At 34.0% G+C, this 23,551-nt stretch overlaps 5 non-coding genes across 5 annotated transcripts; all 5 read left to right on the top strand.

Annotated features, from left to right (window-relative positions):
- Positions 1-1,134: 1,134 nt before the first annotated feature.
- TRNAR-UCU lies at positions 1,135-1,206 on the top strand. Its single transcript has one exon. It is a non-coding gene; the product is annotated as a tRNA-Arg (tRNA).
- Positions 1,207-2,564: 1,358 nt separating this feature from the next.
- On the top strand, positions 2,565-2,636 carry TRNAR-UCU. The gene has a single exon. It is a non-coding gene; the product is annotated as a tRNA-Arg (tRNA).
- Positions 2,637-4,617: 1,981 nt separating this feature from the next.
- On the top strand, positions 4,618-4,689 carry TRNAR-UCU. The gene has a single exon. It is a non-coding gene; the product is annotated as a tRNA-Arg (tRNA).
- A 1,981-nt stretch (positions 4,690-6,670) lies between these two features.
- Positions 6,671-6,742, top strand: TRNAR-UCU. Its single transcript has one exon. It is a non-coding gene; the product is annotated as a tRNA-Arg (tRNA).
- A 2,646-nt stretch (positions 6,743-9,388) lies between these two features.
- TRNAR-UCU lies at positions 9,389-9,460 on the top strand. Its single transcript has one exon. It is a non-coding gene; the product is annotated as a tRNA-Arg (tRNA).
- Positions 9,461-23,551: the final 14,091 nt, after the last annotated feature.

The raw sequence follows: 23,551 nt of genomic DNA, 5'->3' as shown, positions 1-23,551 counted from the left end.
TTTAAGCAACCATATGGACTAAACTCTTTCATATTTTACCAGTTTGTAATTTTGATATCAATTTATTCACCTCTTAATATTTTAAAAATATCTGCTAAAACAAGTTTGTTCAATCGGTTGTTGAAACTTGAAATGAAAGTTTCGTATTATTTTGATTTTTGAAATTTTTATTATTTTTTTCTACATTACCCTCTAGTATATCAGATACTTTTTAATAAATATTCATGGACCTCGTCAGTGTATACTTTTGTAACAAAATATTCCGTAAATTATTTATTGTTTTTAACTTACTCATTGAATTTCATATGAAGGTCTTTGGTTCAAACCTAAGGAAGACAAACAAGATGAAATATTGCATTGAATCCAAGAATTGTTTAAGGATATGCACTTAGGCCTCACCTAGAAATTGAGATTCGAAAATTACATAATTCATATTCTCAATAACATTATGACATTCCCGATTGAGAATGTGGATGTCATAGCATTATACAAAGAAAGTACCATATAATGAAATTGCGTTTGTAGTCCAACGGTTAGGATAATTGCCTTCTAAGCAATACACCCGGGTTCTACTCCCATGCAGCCCTAGAGCATAATTTTGTTAAGTTTGGCTTCTCGATTTAAGCCACCCTATGGACTAAACTCTTTTATATTTTACCAGTTTGTAATTTTGATATCAATTTATTCACCTCTTAATATTTTTAAAATATCTACTAAAACAAGTTTGTTCAATCGGTTGTTGAAACTTGAAATGAAAGTTTCGTATAATTTTGATTTTTGTAATTTTTATTATTTTTTTCTACATTGCCCTCTATTATATCACTTACTTTTTAATAAATATACATGGATGCCGTCAGTGTATACTTTTGTAACAAAATATTCTGTTAATTATTTATTGTTTTTAACTTACACATTGAATTCCATAAGAAGGTCTTTGTTTCAAACCTAAGGAAGACAAACAAGATGAAATATTGCATTGAATCCAAGAATTGTTTAAGGATATGCGCTTAGGCCTCACCTAGAAATAGAGATTCGAAAATTACATAATTCATATTCTCAATAACATTATGACATTCTCGGTTGAGAATGTACATGTCATAGCGTTATACAGAGAAAGTACCATATAATGAAATTGCGTTTGTAGTCCAATGGTTAGGATAATTGCCTTCTAAGCAATAGTCCCGGGTTTGACTCCTGGCAAACGCATTACCTTTGCATTCGTTAAGCCTCTCGAATTAAGCAAACCAAATATGCAGCCCTAGAGCATAATTTCATTAAGTTTGGATTCTCGAATTAATCAACCCTTTGGACTAAAGTTTTTTCAAATTTAATAGTTTATTATATAAATTCCATTTTATATATATATTTTTAAATAAAATTTATATTCACACTTCTATTAAACAAACTTTTATATTTTACCAGTTTGTAATTTTGATATCAATTTATTCACCTCTTAATATTTTTAAAATATCAACTAAAACAAGTTTCTTCAATCGGTTGTTGAAACTTGAAATGAAAGTTTCGTATTATTTTGATTTTTGTAATTTTTATTATTTTTTTCTACATTACCCTCTATTATATCACTTACTTTTTAATAAATATACATGGACCCCGTCAGTGTATAGTTTTGTAACAAAATATTCTGTTTATTATTTATTGTTTTTAACTTACTCATTGAATTTCATAAGAAGGTCTTTGGTTCAAACCTAAGGAAGACAAACAAGATGAAATATTGAATTGAATGCATGAATTGTTTAAGGATATGCGCTTAGGCCTCAACTAGAAATAGGGATTCGAAAATTACATAATTCATATTCTCAATAACATTATGACATTCCCGGTTGAGAATGTAGATGTCATTGTGTTATACAAAGAAAGTACCATATAATGAAATTGTGTTTGTAGTCCAACGGTTACGATAATTGCCTTCCAAACAATACACTTGGGTTCGACTCCTGGTAAACGAATTACTTTTGCATTTGTTAAGCCTCTCGAATTAGGCAAACCAAACATGCAGCCCCTGAGCTTAATTTCGTTAAGTTTGGCTTCTCGATTTAAGCAACCTTATGGACTAAACTCTTTTATATTTTACCAGTTTGTAATTTTGATATCAATTTATTCACCTCTTAATATTTTAAAAATATCTACTAAAACAAGTTTGTTCAATCGGTTGTTAAAACTTGAAATGAAAGTTTCGTATTATTTTGATTTTTGAAATTTTTATTATTTTTTTCTACATTACCCTCTATTATATCACTTACTTTTTAATAAATATTCATGGACCCCGTCAGTGTATACTTTTGTAACAAAATATTCCGTTAATTATTTATCGTTTTTAACTTATTGAATTTCATAAGAAGGTCTTTGGTTCAAACCTAAGGAAGACAAACAAGATGAAATATTGCATTGAATCCAAGAATTGTTTAAGGATATGCGCTTAGGCCTCACCTAGAAATTGAGATTCGAAAATTACATAATTCATATTCTCAATAACATTATGACATTCCCGGTTGAGAATGTAGATTTCATAGCGTTATACAAAGAAAGTACCATATAATGAAATTGCGTTTGTAGTCCAACGGTTAGGATAATTACCTTCTAAGGAATAGACCCGGGTTCGACTCCTGGCAAACGCATTACCTTTGCATTCGTTAAGCCTCTCGAATTAAGCAAACCAAATATGCAGCCCTAGAGCATAATTTCATTAAGTTTGGATTCTCGAATTAATCAACCCTTTGGACTAAAGTTTTTTCAAATTTAATAGTTTATTATATAAATTCCATTTTATATATATATATTTAAATAAAATTTATATTCAAACTTCTATTAAACAAACTTTTATATTTTACTAGTTTGTAATTTTGATATCAATTTATTCACCTCTTAATATTTTTAAAATATCAACTAAAACAAGTTTCTTCAATCGGTTGTTGAAACTTGAAATGAAAGTTTCGTATTATTTTGATTTTTGTAATTTTTATTATTTTTTTCTACATTACCCTCTATTGTATAACTTACTTTTTAATAAATATACATGAACCCCGTCAGTGTACAGTTTTGTAACAAAATATTCTGTTTATTATTTATTGTTTTTAACTTACTCATTGAATTTCATAAGAAGGTCTTTGGTTCAAACCTAAGGAAGACAAACAAGATGAAATATTGAATTGAATGCATGAATTGTTTAAGGATATGCGCTTAGGCCTCAACTAGAAATAGGGATTCGAAAATTACATAATTCATATTCTCAATAACATTATGACATTCCCGGTTGAGAATGTAGATGTCATAGTGTTATACAAAGAACGTACCATATAATGAAATTGTGTTTGTAGTCCAACGGTTAGGATAATTGCCTTCCAAACAATACACTTGGGTTCGACTCCCGGTAAACGCATTACTTTTGCATTTGTTAAGCCTCTCGAGTTAAGCAAACCAAACATGCAGCCCTTGAGCTTAATTTCGTTAAGTTTGGCTTCTCAATTTAAGCAACCTTATGGACTAAACTCTTTTATATTTTACCAGTTTGTAATTTTGATATCAATTTATTCACCTCTTAATATTTTAAAAATATCTACTAAAACAAGTTTGTTCAATCGGTTGTTGAAACTTGAAATGAAAGTTTCGTATTATTTTGATTTTTGAAATTTTTATTATTTTTTTCTACATTACCCTCTAGTATATCAGATACTTTTTAATAAATATTCATGGACCTCGTCAGTGTATACTTTTGTAACAAAATATTCCGTTAATTATTTATTGTTTTTAACTTACTCATTGAATTTCATATGAAGGTCTTTGGTTCAAACCTAAGGAAGACAAACAAGATGAAATATTGCATTGAATCCAAGAATTGTTTAAGGATTTGCGCTTAGGCCTCACCTAGAAATTGAGATTCGAAAATTACATAATTCATATTCTCAATAACATTATGACATTCCCGGTTGAGAATGTAGATGTCATAGCGTTATACAAAGACAGTACCATATAATGAAATTGTGTTTGTAGTCCAACGGTTAGGATAATTGCCTTCTAAGCAATAGACCCGGGTTCTACTCCCATGCAGCCCTAGAGCATAATTTTGTTAAGTTTGGCTTCTCGATTTAAGCCACCCTTTGGACTAAACTCTTTTATATTTTACCAGTTTGTAATTTTGATATCAATTTATTCACCTCTTAATATTTTTAAAATATCTACTAAAACAAGTTTGTTCAATCGGTTGTTGAAACTTGAAATGAAAGTTTCGTATAATTTTGATTTTTGTAATTTTTATTATTTTTTTCTACATTGCCCTCTATTATATCACTTACTTTTTAATAAATATACATGGATGCCGTCAGTGTATACTTTTGTAACAAAATATTCTGTTAATTATTTATTGTTTTTAACTTACACATTGAATTCCATAAGAAGGTCTTTGTTTCAAACCTAAGGAAGACAAACAAGATGAAATATTGCATTGAATCCAAGAATTGTTTAAGGATATGCGCTTAGGCCTCACCTAGAAATAGAGATTCGAAAATTACATAATTCATATTCTCAATAACATTATGACATTCCCGGTTGAGAATGTAGATGTCATAGCGTTATACAGAGAAAGTACCATATAATGAAATTGCGTTTGTAGTCCAATGGTTAGGATAATTGCCTTCTAAGCAATAGTCCCGGGTTCGACTCCTGGCAAACGCATTACCTTTGCATTCGTTAAGCCTCTTGAATTAAGCAAACCAAACATGCAGCCCTAGAGCATAATTTCGTTAAGTTTGGCTTCTCAATTTAAGCAACCCTATGGACTAAACTCTTTTCAAATTTAATAATTTATTATATAAATTCAATTTTATATATATATTTTTAAATAAAATTTATATTCACACTTCTATTAAACAAACTTTTATATTTTACCAGTTTGTAATTTTGATATCAATTTATTCACCTCTTAATATTTTTAAAATATCAACTAAAACAAGTTTCTTCAATCGGTTGTTGAAACTTGAAATGAAAGTTTCGTATTATTTTGATTTTTGTAATTTTTATTATTTTTTTCTACATTACCCTCTATTGTATAACTTACTTTTTAATAAATATACATGAACCCCGTCAGTGTACAGTTTTGTAACAAAATATTCTGTTTATTATTTATTGTTTTTAACTTACTCATTGAATTTCATAAGAAGGTCTTTGGTTCAAACCTAAGGAAGACAAACAAGATGAAATATTGAATTGAATGCATGAATTGTTTAAGGATATGCGCTTAGGCCTCAACTAGAAATAGGGATTCGAAAATTACATAATTCATATTCTCAATAACATTATGACATTCCCGGTTGAGAATGTAGATGTCATAGTGTTATACAAAGAACGTACCATATAATGAAATTGTGTTTGTAGTCCAACGGTTAGGATAATTGCCTTCCAAACAATACACTTGGGTTCGACTCCCGGTAAACGCATTACTTTTGCATTTGTTAAGCCTCTCGAGTTAAGCAAACCAAACATGCAGCCCTTGAGCTTAATTTCGTTAAGTTTGGCTTCTCAATTTAAGCAACCTTATGGACTAAACTCTTTTATATTTTACCAGTTTGTAATTTTGATATCAATTTATTCACCTCTTAATATTTTAAAAATATCTACTAAAACAAGTTTGTTCAATCGGTTGTTGAAACTTGAAATGAAAGTTTCGTATTATTTTGATTTTTGAAATTTTTATTATTTTTTTCTACATTACCCTCTAGTATATCAGATACTTTTTAATAAATATTCATGGACCTCGTCAGTGTATACTTTTGTAACAAAATATTCCGTTAATTATTTATTGTTTTTAACTTACTCATTGAATTTCATATGAAGGTCTTTGGTTCAAACCTAAGGAAGACAAACAAGATGAAATATTGCATTGAATCCAAGAATTGTTTAAGGATTTGCGCTTAGGCCTCACCTAGAAATTGAGATTCGAAAATTACATAATTCATATTCTCAATAACATTATGACATTCCCGGTTGAGAATGTAGATGTCATAGCGTTATACAAAGACAGTACCATATAATGAAATTGTGTTTGTAGTCCAACGGTTAGGATAATTGCCTTCTAAGCAATAGACCCGGGTTCTACTCCCATGCAGCCCTAGAGCATAATTTTGTTAAGTTTGGCTTCTCGATTTAAGCCACCCTTTGGACTAAACTCTTTTATATTTTACCAGTTTGTAATTTTGATATCAATTTATTCACCTCTTAATATTTTTAAAATATCTACTAAAACAAGTTTGTTCAATCGGTTGTTGAAACTTGAAATGAAAGTTTCGTATAATTTTGATTTTTGTAATTTTTATTATTTTTTTCTACATTGCCCTCTATTATATCACTTACTTTTTAATAAATATACATGGATGCCGTCAGTGTATACTTTTGTAACAAAATATTCTGTTAATTATTTATTGTTTTTAACTTACACATTGAATTCCATAAGAAGGTCTTTGTTTCAAACCTAAGGAAGACAAACAAGATGAAATATTGCATTGAATCCAAGAATTGTTTAAGGATATGCGCTTAGGCCTCACCTAGAAATAGAGATTCGAAAATTACATAATTCATATTCTCAATAACATTATGACATTCCCGGTTGAGAATGTAGATGTCATAGCGTTATACAGAGAAAGTACCATATAATGAAATTGCGTTTGTAGTCCAATGGTTAGGATAATTGCCTTCTAAGCAATAGTCCCGGGTTCGACTCCTGGCAAACGCATTACCTTTGCATTCGTTAAGCCTCTTGAATTAAGCAAACCAAACATGCAGCCCTAGAGCATAATTTCGTTAAGTTTGGCTTCTCAATTTAAGCAACCCTATGGACTAAACTCTTTTCAAATTTAATAATTTATTATATAAATTCAATTTTATATATATATTTTTAAATAAAATTTATATTCACACTTCTATTAAACAAACTTTTATATTTTACCAGTTTGTAATTTTGATATCAATTTATTCACCTCTTAATATTTTTAAAATATCAACTAAAACAAGTTTCTTCAATCGGTTGTTGAAACTTGAAATGAAAGTTTCGTATTATTTTGATTTTTGTAATTTTTATTATTTTTTTCTACATTACCCTCTATTATATCACTTACTTTTTAATAAATATACATGGACCCCGTCAGTGTATAGTTTTGTAACAAAATATTCTGTTTATTATTTATTGTTTTTAACTTACTCATTGAATTTCATAAGAAGGTCTTTGGTTCAAACCTAAGGAAGACAAACAAGATGAAATATTGAATTGAATGCATGAATTGTTTAAGGATATGCGCTTAGGCCTCAACTAGAAATAGGGATTCGAAAATTACATAATTCATATTCTCAATAACATTATGACATTCCCGGTTGAGAATGTAGATGTCATAGTGTTATACAAAGAAAGTACCATATAATGAAATTGTGTTTGTAGTCTAACGGTTACGATATTTGCCTTCCAAACAATACACTTGGGTTCGACTCCCGGTAAACGCATTACTTTTGCATTTGTTAAGCCTCTCGAGTTAAGCAAACCAAACATGCAGCCCTTGAGCTTAATTTCGTTAAGTTTGGCTTCTCAATTTAAGCAACCTTATGGACTAAACTCTTTTATATTTTACCAGTTTGTAATTTTGATATCAATTTATTCACCTCTTAATATTTTAAAAATATCTACTAAAACAAGTTTGTTCAATCGGTTGTTGAAACTTGAAATGAAAGTTTCGTATTATTTTGATTTTTGAAATTTTTATTATTTTTTTCTACATTACCCTCTAGTATATCAGATACTTTTTAATAAATATTCATGGACCTCGTCAGTGTATACTTTTGTAACAAAATATTCCGTAAATTATTTATGGTTTTTAACTTACTCATTGAATTTCATATGAAGGTCTTTGGTTCAAACCTAAGGAAGACAAACAAGATGAAATATTGCATTGAATCCAAGAATTGTTTAAGGATATGCGCTTAGGCCTCACCTAGAAATTGAGATTCGAAAATTACATAATTCATATTCTCAATAACATTATGACATTCCCGATTGAGAATGTAGATGTCATAGCATTATACAAAGAAAGTACCATATAATGAAATTGCGTTTGTAGTCCAACGGTTAGGATAATTGCCTTCTAAGCAATACACCCGGGTTCTACTCCCATGCAGCCCTAGAGCATAATTTTGTTAAGTTTGGCTTCTCGATTTAAGCCACCCTATGGACTAAACTCTTTTATATTTTACCAGTTTGTAATTTTGATATCAATTTTTTCACCTCTTAATATTTTAAAAATATCTACTAAAACTAGTTTGTTCAATCGGTTGTTGAAACTTGAAATGAAAGTTTCGTATTATTTTGATTTTTGAAATTTTTATTATTTTTTTCTACATTACCCTCTATTATATCACTTACTTTTAAATAAATATTCAGGGACCCCGTCAGTGTATACTTTTGTAACAAAATATTCCGTTAATTATTTATTGTTTTTAACTTATTGAATTTCATAAGAAGGTCTTTGGTTCAAACCTAAGGAAGACAAACAAGATGAAATATTGCATTGAATCCAAGAATTGTTTAAGGATATGCGCTTAGGCCTCACCTAGAAATTGAGATTCGAAAATTACATAATTCATATTCTCAATAACATTATGACATTCCCGGTTGAGAATGTAGATGTCATAGCGTTATACAAAGAAAGTACCATATAATGAAATTGCGTTTGTAGTCCAACGGTTAGGATAATTGCCGTCCAAGCAATAGACCTGGGTTCAACTCCCGGCAAAAGCATTACCTTTGCATTCGTTAAGCCTCTCAAATTAAGCAAACCAAACATGCAGCCCTAGAGCTTAATTTCGTTAAGTTTGGCTTCTCGATTTAAGTAACCTTATTGACTAAACTCTTTTATATTTTACCAGTTTGTAATTTTGATATGAATTTATTCACCTCTTAATCATTTAAAAATATCTACTAAAACTAGTTTGTTCAATCGGTTGTTGAAACTTGAAATGAAAGTTTCGTATTATTTTGATTTTTTTAATATTTATTATTTTTTTCTACATTACCCTCTATTATATCACTTACTTTCTAATAAATATATATGGACCCCGTCAGTGTATACTTTTGTAACAAAATATTCTGTTAATTATTTATTGTTTTTAACTTATCGAATTTCATAAGAAGGTGTTTGGTTCAAACCTAAGGAAGACAAACAAGATAAAATATTGCATTGAATCCAAGAATTGTTTAAGGATATGCGCTTAGGCCTCACCTAGAAATAGAGATTCGAAAATTACATAATTCATATTCTCAATAACATTATGACATTCCCGGTTGAGAATGTAGATGTCATAGCGTTATACAAAGAAAGTACCATATAATGAAATTGCGTTTGTAGTCCAACGGTTAGGATAATTACCTTCTAAGCAATAGACCCGGGTTCGACTCCTGGCAAACGCATTACCTTTGCATTCGTTAAGCCTCTCGAATTAAGCAAACCAAACATGCAGCCCTTGAGCTTAATTTCGTTAAGTTTGGCTTCTCGATTTAAGCAACCTTATGGACTAAACTCTTTTATATTTTACCAGTTTGTAATTTTGATATCAATTTATTCACCTCTTAATATTTTTAAAATATCTACTAAAACAAGTTTGTTCAATCGGTTGTTGAAACTTGAAATGAAAGTTTCGTATTATTTTGATTTTTGTAATTTTTATTATTTTTTTCTGCATTACCCTCTATTATATCACTTACTTTTTAATAAATATACATGGACCCCGTCAGTGTATACTTTTGTAACAAAATATTCCGTTAATTATTTATTGTTTTTAACTTACTCATTGAATTTTATAAGAAGGTCTTTGGTTCAAACCTAAGGAAGACAAACAAGATGAAATATTGCATTGAATCCAAGAATTGTTTAAGGATATGCGCTTAGGCCTCACCTAGAAATAGAGATTTGAAAATTACATAATTCATATTCTCAATAACATTATGACATTCCCGGTTGAGAATGTAGGTGTCATAGCGTTATACAAAGAAAGTACCATATAATGAAATTGCGTTTGTAGTCCAACGGTTAGGATAATTGCCGTTCTAGCAATAGACCTGGGTTCAACTCCCGGCAAACGCATTACCTTTGCATTCGTTAAGCCTCTCAAATTAAGCAAACCAAACATGCAGCCCTATAGCTTAATTTCGTTAAGTTTGGCTTCTCGATTTAAGTAACCTTATTGACTAAACTCTTTTATATTTTACCAGTTTGTAATTTTGATATGAATTTATTCACCTCTTAATCATTTAAAAATATCTACTAAAACAAGTTTGTTCAATCGGTTGTTGAAACTTGAAATGAAAGTTTCGTATTATTTTGATTTTTTTAATATTTATTATTTTTTTCTACATTACCCTCTATTATATCACTTACTTTCTAATAAATATATATGGACCCCGTCAGTGTATACTTTTGTAACAAAATATTCTGTTAATTATTTATTGTTTTTAACTTATCGAATTTCATAAGAAGGTGTTTGGTTCAAACCTAAGGAAGACAAACAAGATAAAATATTGCATTGAATCCAAGAATTGTTTAAGGATATGCGCTTAGGCCTCACCTTGAAATAGAGATTCGAAAATTACATAATTCATATTCTCAATAACATTATGACATTCCCGGTTGAGAATGTAGATGTTATAGCGTTATACAAAGAAAGTACAATATAATGAAATTGTGTTTGTAGTCCAACGGTTAGGATAATTGCCTTCCAAGCTACAGACTCGGGTTCGACTCTTGGCAAACGCATTACCATTGCATTCGTTAAGCCTCTCGAATTAAGCAAACCAAACATGCAGCCCAGAAATTAAGTTTGGCTTCTCGATTTAAGCAACCCTATGGACTAAACTCTTTTCGAATTTAATAATTTATTATATAAATTCCATTTTTTATATATATTTTTAAATAAAATTTGTATTCACACTTCTATTAAACAAACTTTTATATTTTACCAGTTTGTATTTTTGATATCAATTTATTCACCTCTTAATATTTTTAAAATATCTACTAAAACAAGTTTGTTCAATCGGTTGTTGAAACGTGAAATGAAAGTTTCGTATTATTTTGATTTTTGTAATTTTTATTATTTTTTTCTACATTACCCTCTATTATATCACTTACTTTTTAATAAATATACATGGACCCCGTCAGTGTATACTTTTGTAACAAAATATTCTGTTAATTATTTATTGTTTTTAACTTACTCATTGAATTTCATAAGAAGGTCTTTGGTTCAAACCTAAGGAAGACAAACAAGATGAAATATTGCATTGAATCCAAGAATTGTTTAAGGATATGCGCTTAGGCCTCACCTAGAAATAGAGATTCGAAAATTACATAATTCATATTCTCAATAACATTATGACATTCCCGGTTGAGAATGTAGATGTCATGGCGTTATACATAGAAAGTACCATATAATGAAATTGCGTTTGTAGTCCAACGGTTAGGATAATTGCCTTCCAAGTAATAGACTTGGGTTCGACTCCCGGTAAACGCATTACCTTTGCATTCGTTAAGCCTCTCGAATTAAGCAAACTATACATGCAGCCCTAGAGCTTAATTTCGTTAAGTTTGGCTTCTCGATTTAGGCAACCTTATGGACTAAACTCTTTTAATTTATATTTTACCAGTTTGTAATTTTGATATCAATTTATTCACCTCTTAATATTTTTAAAATATCTACTAAAACAAGTTTGTTCAATCGGTTGTCAGTATGGGAGACTAGCTCAATCGGTTGTCAGTTGGACCGTATACCATATGGGAGACTAGCTCAAAGTATACCAAAACCGTATGAGAGACTAGCCTGAGTGTATTGGAAACTAGCTTGGAATGGAGACTAGCTAAAAGGAGACTTGCTAATATGGAGACTAGCTAAAATGGAGACTAGCTTGGAATGGAGACTAGCTAAAAGGAGACTAGCTAATATGGAGACTAGCTAAAAGGAGACTAGTTAAAATGGAGACTAGCTAAATGGAGACTAGCTAACAAGGAGACTAAGCTAAATGGAGACTAGCTAATTGGAGACTAGCTAAATGGAGACTAGCTAAAGGAGACTAGCTAAGATTGGAGACTAGCTAAGAATATGGAGACTAAGTAAAATGCACAAGTCTCACAAAAGAATATGGTGAACGAAGCTAGAAATTCGAAACAGAGCATCTCACCATGAACAACAGTGAAGTTTTTACAGAGGTTCCAGTATATTATTTTACAAGGATCATGAAGGAGAAAATATCTGATATATTTTCATCTGAACATCAAGTTTTTACGGTGGAACCGGAGACGCTCAAAGATGGCTGATTCGCGGAGAAATTATTTTATACTCAAGCAAGAATCAGCAGATAAATTATTTGATCAACTTGACATGTCAGAGTATTTATGAAGGACCAGAAATGTCAAAAATTGCCGTGCCGAACTTATTCAAATTTTGGAGGCTACAAAATTCAAGAAACGGCAACGGGCAAATTATTCAAATCATCTGACAAAAGGAGAAAAGACATCTACCTAACATTTCAGATCAAGTTGACAATATCTTTTGATTAACTACAATTCAAAATGGACGATCAAGATCGAAAGTTGATCAACGGGCAAATAGCTTTTACTAGCTATAAATTGTCCAAGCAGACTTGAAGACAAGTGGACGGATATAGATTAGAAGAGAGCAGTTAAGCAAGAAAAACCCCAAGAGATTGAACAGTTCAAGAACTTGAACAACGGCTAAAACATACAAGCAAAAGATACAAGCTATATTTTTTTATTAGCCGAAAAAGGGGGAAACAGAGCTTCATAGAATAAAATTCAAGTCTGAGTGAGAGAGAAATTTTATTTCTTTGTAATATTCTCTACTGAGTATAGAAAGAGGGCGGAGTAACTAGAGAGAGTGAAAAACCCTGGTGGAGTGTAGCTTTGTGCATAGCACTCGTGGTGAAGGGCAGAGTAACAAGAGGGGCTTATGAAAACCCTTGGAGGACGTAGCTTTGTGCGTAGTTCTCGTGGTGTAGGAGTACAGCTTGGTGCGAAGTACTCGGGAAGGCGGAGTAACAAGAGGAGCTTGCGAAAAACCTTGGAGGAGTGTAGCTTTGTGCGAAGCACTCGGAGAAGTGTCGGTGGACACTTATTCACTATTGTATCTGGGTGATCGAAGAATAGTGAATTTCCTCCTTGAAGTGAAAAGAGAAGAGTGGACTAGGAGGATTACACCACCTCTGAACCACTATAAATCTCTCTCTCTGTTTACTTACTGCTCATACATTTCATGCATGCTTATTCTAACTGCGAACTAACCCGATTACGATTTATCGCATATCTTTATCTGTCTGGGTTTGATAGTTCCCACGTTTGCATGCAAGCCAAACTTTACATACATCATCTTTGAACCATATCAAGTGTTTCTAACGTGTTGCATGTTTAGAATATCTTTTGAGCACCGCACTTATAAGCATAACACTTTACCGCTACTTATTCCGCTGCACACTCTAAGTTGTGTATCTTATTAATGCTTGTTACTTAGAGTTGAAATTTCCAAAGTGTTATTTGCCTTGTGTGTTTTCGAAGAAAGTTGAAAAAGTTAGAGAAGTCTATTCACCCCCCCTCTAGACTTCTCGCCACCCTTTCGGGACCAACAAGTGGTATCAGAGCGGTTGTCTATTTGAGTCAACTTTGACTGCTAGATAGATCTCAAAATCTTCAAGATGAAGAGAGATATGGCTCTTGCTCAAAATTTGCTTTTCTCACTTGATAAATTTGATGATTGGAAAATACGTATACAGGTGCACTTATCTGCTTTAAATGACGAAATGTGGGAAGTCATCGCAAATGGTCCTATCCAAATCATGGAAGTTAACACTGCCGCCGCACTAACTCCAAATGCTCCACGATATATTCCACAGCCAAAAATGGAGTGGACAAAGGAAGATAGAGGGCGAAATAATTTGGACAACATTGCCAAAGATATTTTATTCAAAGCGGTCGATGACACCATATTCCCAAAGATTCGAAAGTGCACTACAGCAAAAGAAATATGGGATACACTTATCGGAATCGGTGAAGGCGATGAACAAGAAAAAGACAACAAACTAACCATTGCCATGAAGAGGTTCGAAGATTTCAAAATGCTACCGAACAAAAGCATCACCGACATGGAAGCTCGATTGATCAGAATTCTTGGAGAGATCACGGATCTGGGAAAGACCATTACCCAGAAAGAAATATCGCTCAAAGTGTTACGCGGACTACCTACAAATTGGGATATGAAGGTGACCGCAATGCGCGATCATAGAGATCTAAGGACATTATCTATGGATAAACTCTTTAGTGATCTTAAGGCGTATTAGTTCGAAATGAAGACACGAGTCGAAGAAGAACGTGATGAACGGACATCCGCATTGATGGCCGAACAACCCTCAACATCAAGGTCAGTAGGAAATAATGATTTTTTATCTGACGAACAATTTTCTCTATTTGTTAGGAAATTCAAGAAGTTCATGCGAAAGAACAAAGGATCACCACAAGGAAATTTCTTTCGAGAAAATAGAAGATCAAGAAGGGAACCGGTCGAAGATAACACAAACGTGTGTTACAATTGTAGAAAGCTTGGACATTTTATGGCCGAATGTCCACACCCCAAGGCGGACAAAAATTCGAATACTTCTCCACAAGTGGAATACAAATCCAAATAGAAGAAATTCAAAAAGGGCAAACGGAAGGCACTAATAAGCGATCCGTTAGAAGCAAGTGAATCCAAAGAATCATCTATTGACGAGAGTGATTCATCACAAGAAGATACGGCGCTACTATGCCTAGTGGGCAAGACATCCGAACATGAGGAATGCTATATAGCGCGTGAAATCGACGAAGAGGTATCTTCTAGCTCTTTTAGTTCTTTTAGTTCAGTTGACACTTCTTTCCAGACTCAAGAATCATTTCAAAGTCTTATGGAAGATTGTCAAAAAGTCATGGCCACTCATACTCAAATCAAAGAGCGCAATAATACGTTAATTCTTGAAAAGGAAGAAATGTCACAAAAATTGCAAAATGCTCTAAATGAAGTGAGTAACTTGAAAGCCGAAAATGTTCGACTTCAAGAAGAGTGCAAAGCTAGAGAGGTTCGAGAACATAACCTTCGGGAAGTAATCGCATCATTTACAAATTCATCCAAAATAATGGACAAAATGGTAAACATGCAGAAACCCGCTGGAGATAAAGCCGGACTAGGCTACGATCCATCATGTTCTCAAACCCCTGTGAAACTGACTAATTCTACTACTACTTTAATTAATAAAGTTCCAGTGGTAAAATTTGTGAAAAGTCAGTATAGCACAATGAGACAAGGAGTTGGTAAACAAATTAATGCCAAGAAAAATGTTGCAAAGCCGAATCAAAAATTTAAAATCTCGGATAGGCAACAAATTTTTAAAAGGCAAAAATTTGTATCTCCAAAGAGAACCAACGAGTCTAGTGCAACAAAACCTCACAGGAATATGGGAAGAATTCCGAGAATTGGGGCTGGGAGATTATATCCCTCAGAACAAGATTGGTCGCTTGATGACAAACCATGGACCAAGTCCAGATTTGCTCTTTTTCATAAAATCAAGCAACTATCTGCTTCCCAACCCGCACCAAAGCATTATTCGCAAGTGCGTTATGATTATAGAGTTTTAATGGTTACAAATCACCTACTCTTGGATCAGTGGGATCTAGGTGGATTTGGATGCCAAAAATTACTAACACAAAAGGACCCAATCAAGCATGGGTACCTAAAAATAATTAATCTTTCTTGCAGGAAATTTGGTATTTCGATAGCGGTTGCTCTCGACATATGACCGACAATAAAGCTAGTCTAGTTGAGTTCAAAAGTATCGAAGGACCAAAAGTAGTGTTCGGTGGAAACGATCGATATGGAATGACAAAAGGAACTGGCGCAATTGTGAAAAATGGTCTACGAATTGATGACGTATCTTATGTCGAAGGATTAAAATTTAACTTGTTTAGTACAAGCCAATTTTGCGACAAAGGATATCTCGTAGAATTTTACAAAGGCAAATGTCAAGTCAAGGACGAATCTACGAATGAAGTCGTACTAGCCGGATCAAGAAAGAAAAACATGTATGTTGTAGATTGGAGTACAACGAAGAAATCCGTATGCTTGATGGCAAATAATTCGAATGAAGTTTGTTGGGAATGGCACAGAAGGCTAAATCATTTGAATTTCAAAACCATCAACAAGCTTGCAAGAAATAATATAGTCGAAGGACTACCCAACATTGTGTTCAAGAAAAATCAAATTTGTGATGCATGCCAGAAAGGAAAACAAATCAAAGCATCATTCAAAGTCAAAGCTCAAGAGTCAACATCAAGACCCTTAAGTCTACTGCACATGGATTTATTTGGTCCAGTAGACCCAGTATGTATAAGTGGTAAGAAATATACTTTGGTTGTTGTTGATGATTTTTCCAGGTACACATGGATAATATTCATCAAGAAAAAGGATGAAGTCTTATCAAAGTTGCCAGAGCTATTGAAGCTACTGCAAGTCGAAAAAGACATGAAGATTGCAACAATACGAACCGATCGAGGAACAGAGTTCGTAAACAGAGTGATTCAATCTTATTGCAATTCACAAGGAATTTTACATCAATTATCTGCCGCACGAACGCCGCAACAAAATGGTGTAGCTGAAAGAAGAAATCGAACACTCAAGGAAGCCGCACGAGTCATGATAACGGCCGCCGGACTACCAAAAAGATTTTGGGCAGAAGCAATTAACACGGCGTGCTATACTCAAAATCGCAGTCTAATCCTCAAGTCCTATAACAAAACACCATATGAAAAGGGAGAAAACCCAATCTCACCTATTTTCATACATTTGGTTGTAAATGTTTTGTACTTGTTAATGGAAAGTCTCAATTAAAGACTTTTGACGAGCGAGCGGACGAAAGAATATTCTTGGATATTCATCTACCAGCAAGGCATATAGAATATTCAACAAAATCAACAATGGTGGTAGAAGAATCGATTCACGTTGTGTTCGATGAAAATCACGACAATAACGGCAAAAATGGTGAAGGTAATCGTGATTTAATTAAATCTAATGATTTGTTCGAAGACAATGTGTTGCAGGAAGTAGAAGAATCAAGTGATATGGGTGATCACCAAATTGAGCAATATCAAATGTGATACCCGAAATATCACGCCACAACTGAAATTGCACAAGAAGAAATTCCAGTAGTTGAACCCGAAGATGCAACCGTCATTAATACACAACAAGTGGAATCACATCAAGAAGGAAACTCTGAGAATCCAACAAAATTCCAACCAAATCGAAAATGGCTAAGAAGTCACACACATGACTTAGTCATTGGAGATCCAAGTGACGGAGTGAAGACGCAATCATCTACTAGGAACCAACAACAAGATGCAATGTTCTCATGCTTTCTATCTCAACTGGAACCAAAAGAAATTGATGAAGCTTTAGCCGATCCAAGTTGGATAGATGCCATGCAAGAGGAATTAGATCAATTCAAGCGCAACGACGTATGGAATCTTGTTCCAAGACCAACGCACCAAAATGTAATTGGCACTAAATGGGTCTTTAGGAACAAAGCAAACGAAGACGGCGTCATTGTTAGGAATAAAGCAAGATTAGTCGCGAAGGGGTACTCACAAGAAGAAGGAATTGATTTTGATGAGACATTCGCCCCCGTCGCACGACTCGAAGCAATCCGGATATTCCTAGCATATGCAGCGCACAAGAATTTCGTGGTATATCAAATGGACGTAAAGAGCGAATTTCTTAATGGCTTACTTGAAGAAGAAGTTTACGTCGAACAAGCACCCGGTTTTGAGGTAAAAGACGTTGGTGATCAAGTCTACAAATTAAAGAAGGCATTGTATGGGTTAAAACAAGCTCCGCGAGCTTGGTACGACACCTTGTCAATGTTCTTAATTAGTTGTGGATTCACCAAAGGTCTAGTCGATAAAACCCCCTTTAGAATTCAAGAAAATAATCACATTTTATTAGTACAAATTTATGTTGATGATATTATCTTTGGAAGTACTGATAAATCTTTATGTGAGAAATTTTCTAAGCTCATGCAGAACAGGTTCGAGATGAGTATGATGGGAGAATTAAATTACTTTTTGGGACTGCAAGTCAAGCAACTTGAAGAAGGAATTTTCATAAATCAAGCCAAGTACACAAGAGATCTTATCAAGAAATTTGGCATAGATGGAAAATCCTCAGTCAAAATTCCCATGAGTACATCTCAAAAATTCGATAAAGATGATGAAGAAAAGACGTCGATCAAACGATGTATCGAGGATGATTGGATCGTTACTATACTTAACCGCAAGCAGACCGGACATATCCTACTCGGTTGGCGTATGTGCAAGATTCCAATCAAAGCCCAAAGAAAGTCATCTGATTGCAACCAAGAAGATAATTCGATATCTCAAAGGGAACAATCAATGTGGGATTATGGTATCCCAAAGAAGGAGATTTTACACTAACTGGTTATTCAGATGCAGATTTTGCAGGTTGTAAAATAGACCGAAAAAGTTACCTCAGGACATGCCAGTTCTTAGGGGAAGATTGGTCTCTTGGTTCAGCAAAAAGCAAAACTCCATAGCTACGAGCACTGCGAAGCCGAATATATTGCCAGCTGGAGTTGTTGTGCACAAATCTTGTGGATGAAGCAACAATTATTGGACTATGGGATTAAGTGCGAAAATGTTAGCATTTTATGCGATAATACAAGTGCAATCGCCATAACCCAAAATCCGGTGCTTCATTCGCGAACCAAGCATATTGACGTTCGACACCATTTTATCCGAGACCACGTCGAAAAGAACGATTTGAAGATCGATCATGTTCCCACGGAGAATCAAATTGCCGACATTCTCACAAAGCCGTTGTGTGAATCTCATTTTGCAACTCTAAGGCATGAAATGGAATGATCGAAATGAGCTAAGCAATTCCTTAACTCTTAATTTTTGTTAATTTTTGATATGTACTGTGTGTATTGCATCTGATCTATGTGATCTATGTGTTTTAATTTGAATTGGTATGTACGTATGATATATGTTTAATTGTGTACATGTTTTCGTAAAATTTGTATGTACCTAAATGTGTTATAATTTTATCTTACGAAAACTGGCGTACCTAAAATTTGCGATTTATTTATGTGATATTTGTCTATTTAATTTGTCACGTTTTAGCATAATTGATTTGTGTAATTTGTTTGCTAAATGTGTTTAATTAGATTAATTTGAGATTAGTATGTAATTTAGGGGCAAGTTTTTTAATTGGGTTAATTCTGATGAAATTGCATATATTTAAGGGGAGAATTTGTGCTAATTGGGTTTGTGTAAGAATAGATTTTCTGTATGAGTGCTTGCATTTTTTTTGGAGATTCAAAAGTCAAATAAGTTAGGCCCAATTTTAGAAAGTCAAAAGATTTATTTTTGGAACTTGAAATTCTTTTTCAGATATTAGTATCTGTCTAATCAATTTATTTTTATCAGGTTTCTTTTCAGAAAATCAGCTTTATTGAAATATGAAATTGAAATAATAATATTTATCTGGAGTGTATTTATTGGTCTAACAGATATTTTCGAGATTTTTTTTATCTGATTTGCTCCAGGTTGGCGGTTATTTGAAGCACAATTTTTGGCGCATGTACTCACAAATGGAATATAAAATCTGAGCTGGCAAATTTAAATCATGTGGAAGGTCGAATTTATCCTCAAAGAGATCAATACTCTCTCTTACCCACTAGAGGGCAAAGGAGTAATTTCTCACCCTTCTCCTCAATTCTAACGGGTAGAAAGAGGAATTAAAGAAGAACACAAAATCTTCTTCTTCTTCTCTCTCGCCGGCCAGAAACTTAGCACAAGAAGAAGCCAAAATCACCCAATGCTCAATATACCCACTCTAATTTCTCTACACAAAAATCTTCTACACACTAAAACCCATCACCCAAACCCAAAATCCTACCCAAATAACCTCACAATCCAAAAACCCATCCCTTCTATCCTTCTTTCGGACCTCACTGCCGAAACACTCAATCTTGCACCCAAAAATTTCTAAATTCTTTTTCTACTCAAATGGAGATTAATCAAGTGGAGATGGAGTCATTCACAACCGGAAGAACAAGGAAATCTAGCCATGTACTAAGCGGGATGATTCTAGATGTCACCGACTTCAATAAGCAAGTGGAGGACAAATCTATTGGGGTAAAAATTATCAACTCTCTCGAATCTTGTGGGTTGTTAAATTTTTGCACTTTTAGATATGTTGGTTTCTATAAAGATGAGGTGACCGAATTATACATGAATGCTAGAATAGAAAATGGCTCAATTATTTCTATGATCAAAGGTGTTGATGTAGAAATTAATCTCGATGATTTTCGGAGGATGTTTAATCTTGTTGAATCGAATTTGAGGGTAGAAAATCATGTGCATGATGTCAATGCCATTTGGGCCGAGGTACGCGATGCAAACGCACCGCTATCTCCGAAGGTTAATGGTAACAAAAGAGATTTGAAGAAGGATTATGGATTGTTGTTGGATATTGTTCATAAATGTGTAGAATCCCGGTATCATTGCCGTGACAAGTTGTCAAAAGAAAAATTGTTGATTATGGATATTATCTTGAACAATATTTGTGTGGATTGGGGTGCCTTTATGTTTGGAAGGTTGTGTGAGTCTATTAGGAAGGCCAAGCCTTTGGTGGATGGATGGTTTCAACAGGAGATCGGTTACGGGTTTGCCGTTGGTGAGATTTTGAGAACCAAGAATGTCACCCTTACCAAAGCCAAGCATATTACAAACCATAGCTACCTCTTTCGGCCACCCAACTCCAATGAACCTAAAAATCCTACCTTACCCACAAGCCTACCAAAACCCACCCGAAAAAGAAAATTGCCCAACCCCTTCCAAAACCTTAAACAATATATCCGAGAACCAAGTCATGAAGGTTCAAACACCCATGCCGTTAGATCAAATGAAGACAAAATAGCCACCCAATCTCAAGACCCTTAACCACTCAAAATCCAAACCCAATTATCCTTGAGAGCCACGGGTTTGTTGAGGCAAATAGAGTTGAAGTGAATGTTGTTGAGAATGATCAAATTGAAGTTGGAAGTGATGATGAGATATCCACAATTGGGGCGGATAGTGCACTTTTGGAGGAGTTTAAAAGAGCACTAGAATGGAGAGCATGGAGATTAGGGGATCACAACTTGCTAGCCGAATCAATAGGGCCGAATACCATGGAAAGGGAAGAAATGGTGTTGAATTGGTTAGGCACACGTGATCTTGCTAAAGCTACCCGACTTTCGGTGATTAAGTCTCACTTTTTGACTAAGCTTGCTAGGAAGAAGAGAACCGAAAAGGGAGTGATGGTTGAAGCCACAACCGAAGAGCCTTTAGGAGAGTTTGATTCAAATGATATTCGCCGTGCCACCGCTATGTCTTTAGAAGATACCCGAAGAGGACCCGGAGAGGGATCTTTGGCGAGAAATGATGGTGTAGAGATCGTGGCATTTGATCCATATCCTGCGAATTTTGGAGATGAAAATTTGAATGAAAATTTGAGCTTTGAGTCTTACTTTCCACATCCCGTAACGGAGGTTACGGAGTCTATTCGTGAAGAAGGAAATGCACCAAGTCAAGGGGTTTCCTTGAATTTAGATGAAGCACGGAATTTGCCTACATTGCCAATTACTTGTGAAGTCACGATCAAGATCATCCAAGGATCCGAAATACATTGATGATTTGCTACAACACCGAAGAAGCCGAAGCAAATCTTGCCGACACAATGATCACCACACCAAGATGATTTTGTACACCCTTGCCGATTCCACATCAACCCGTTCAAAGAGAACAATTGTTCAATGCACAAGCCTTGAGAGAAGAAATTGTTGGGGATGTTAGGGGTATTGTACAAGATCTACGGGTGAATTGAACACAAAGATGGAGGCAATGGACACAAAACTTGATGATTATCACAAGGAGATGGTGGATCGTGCTCAACAATTGTTTAATAGGCAAGGCCTATTAAAAACCGAAATTGACACGGCCAAAGATGAATTGAAGAAAGATGTGATGAAGTTGTTCAATGAAATGGGAAAGCATGGTCCGATACTACGTCGAGGCTCAAACTTTTGGAACAACAAGTGCAAGGTTTACTAACTCAATCGCGTATTCACATGGATCTTCTAGAGGGAGTGCGTGACAAGCAAGATTCTTCCACCAAGAGCTTTCAACGATTCATAGATGCTGCCGAAAAGGGGGAAGGATTGGCACGTCATTTTGTGCCACAAGCTTATGCGTACACAACAACAAGAGCTCCAAGAGGACCAATAGTTGAACTAATTCGACCAACACCACCAAGAGCTCCAAGCCGTGTAAGTATGATTGATTACCTTAGAGGAACTTGTCCGAGCCCAAGTTCTACATCTCTAGGAGTGTTGCCACCGACGCCGATTGCTCCAATGCCGAAGCCAATTGCAACAAGGATTCAAAATTGCAAGAACTTCAAACGAATTCGGACACCGTAGTGAACAAATGTGTGACGGCCGAACGTTTGATGAATGTATTTTCTGGCATGAAGCAGGAGTATTGAAAGGGAACAACATTAGGGAAGCGTACGGCAACTATGTCACCGGGCAAGTGACCGCACCTATCAACACAAAGAGCTAGAAAAGGACTTCAAGAAATTGAGGGAGTTCATCAATGCGAAGTTGAAAGGGAGGTAACAAAGTTGTTTGTCAAATTCAATTTTTGGTGTATAATTTATTTTAGCTAGCACATTTGTTTTGACATCCTATATATGCTAAGCTAAAATGGGTTGAAATTGCATGATGAAAATATTTCGTACCATACGAAGTAAGTCCTAGTTAATTTATTTATTTTGTGCTTTTATGTCACAAGATTTTAAATTGGACTTAGTAATTGCATGTGATGCGTATAATTGAGAAAATAAAATTGAAAGGGGGAAGAAAAATTAAAAGATAAAATCAATACGCAACCCGCGTTATAGTCTCAATATACGTTTAGGACCGTCCAAAATTAAAATCTCTAGGTCTTAAATTTGTTAAACCCGTCAATTGGCTAGTCGAAATAAAATCGAATAAAAGAAATTATTTTTCAAAATTGACAAAGCCAAAATGACTTGGTATAGTTTCGGCATCATCAAAAAGGGGGAATTGTTAGGAATATATTGTAAATTTTGATGAGCCGAATGTATTTTTGAAAAATCAAGTAGTCCCCATTTTTATTCTATTTGAGTCAGTTTGAGTCTACGGAGTATGGTGCACCCATATCATGCAACCCATGTACAAGTCTGGAAAATCACATGTTGATTTTAGATGTTAAGCGGGATTATAGCTTAACACAATTATGATGCGGATAAGTCACCAAGAACCATGCTAGAGGAGTTGGAAGAACGCGTGTGAGCTATGCAAATGATCCTAAGTTAAATCTCAAGTGAAGCATTT

This window comes from Ipomoea nil, unplaced genomic scaffold (assembly GCF_001879475.1).
Source record: "Ipomoea nil cultivar Tokyo-kokei standard unplaced genomic scaffold, Asagao_1.1 scaffold1734, whole genome shotgun sequence".
Lineage (NCBI taxonomy): Eukaryota > Viridiplantae > Streptophyta > Magnoliopsida > Solanales > Convolvulaceae > Ipomoea > Ipomoea nil.
This window is presented reverse-complemented; position numbering and strand designations above follow the sequence as displayed.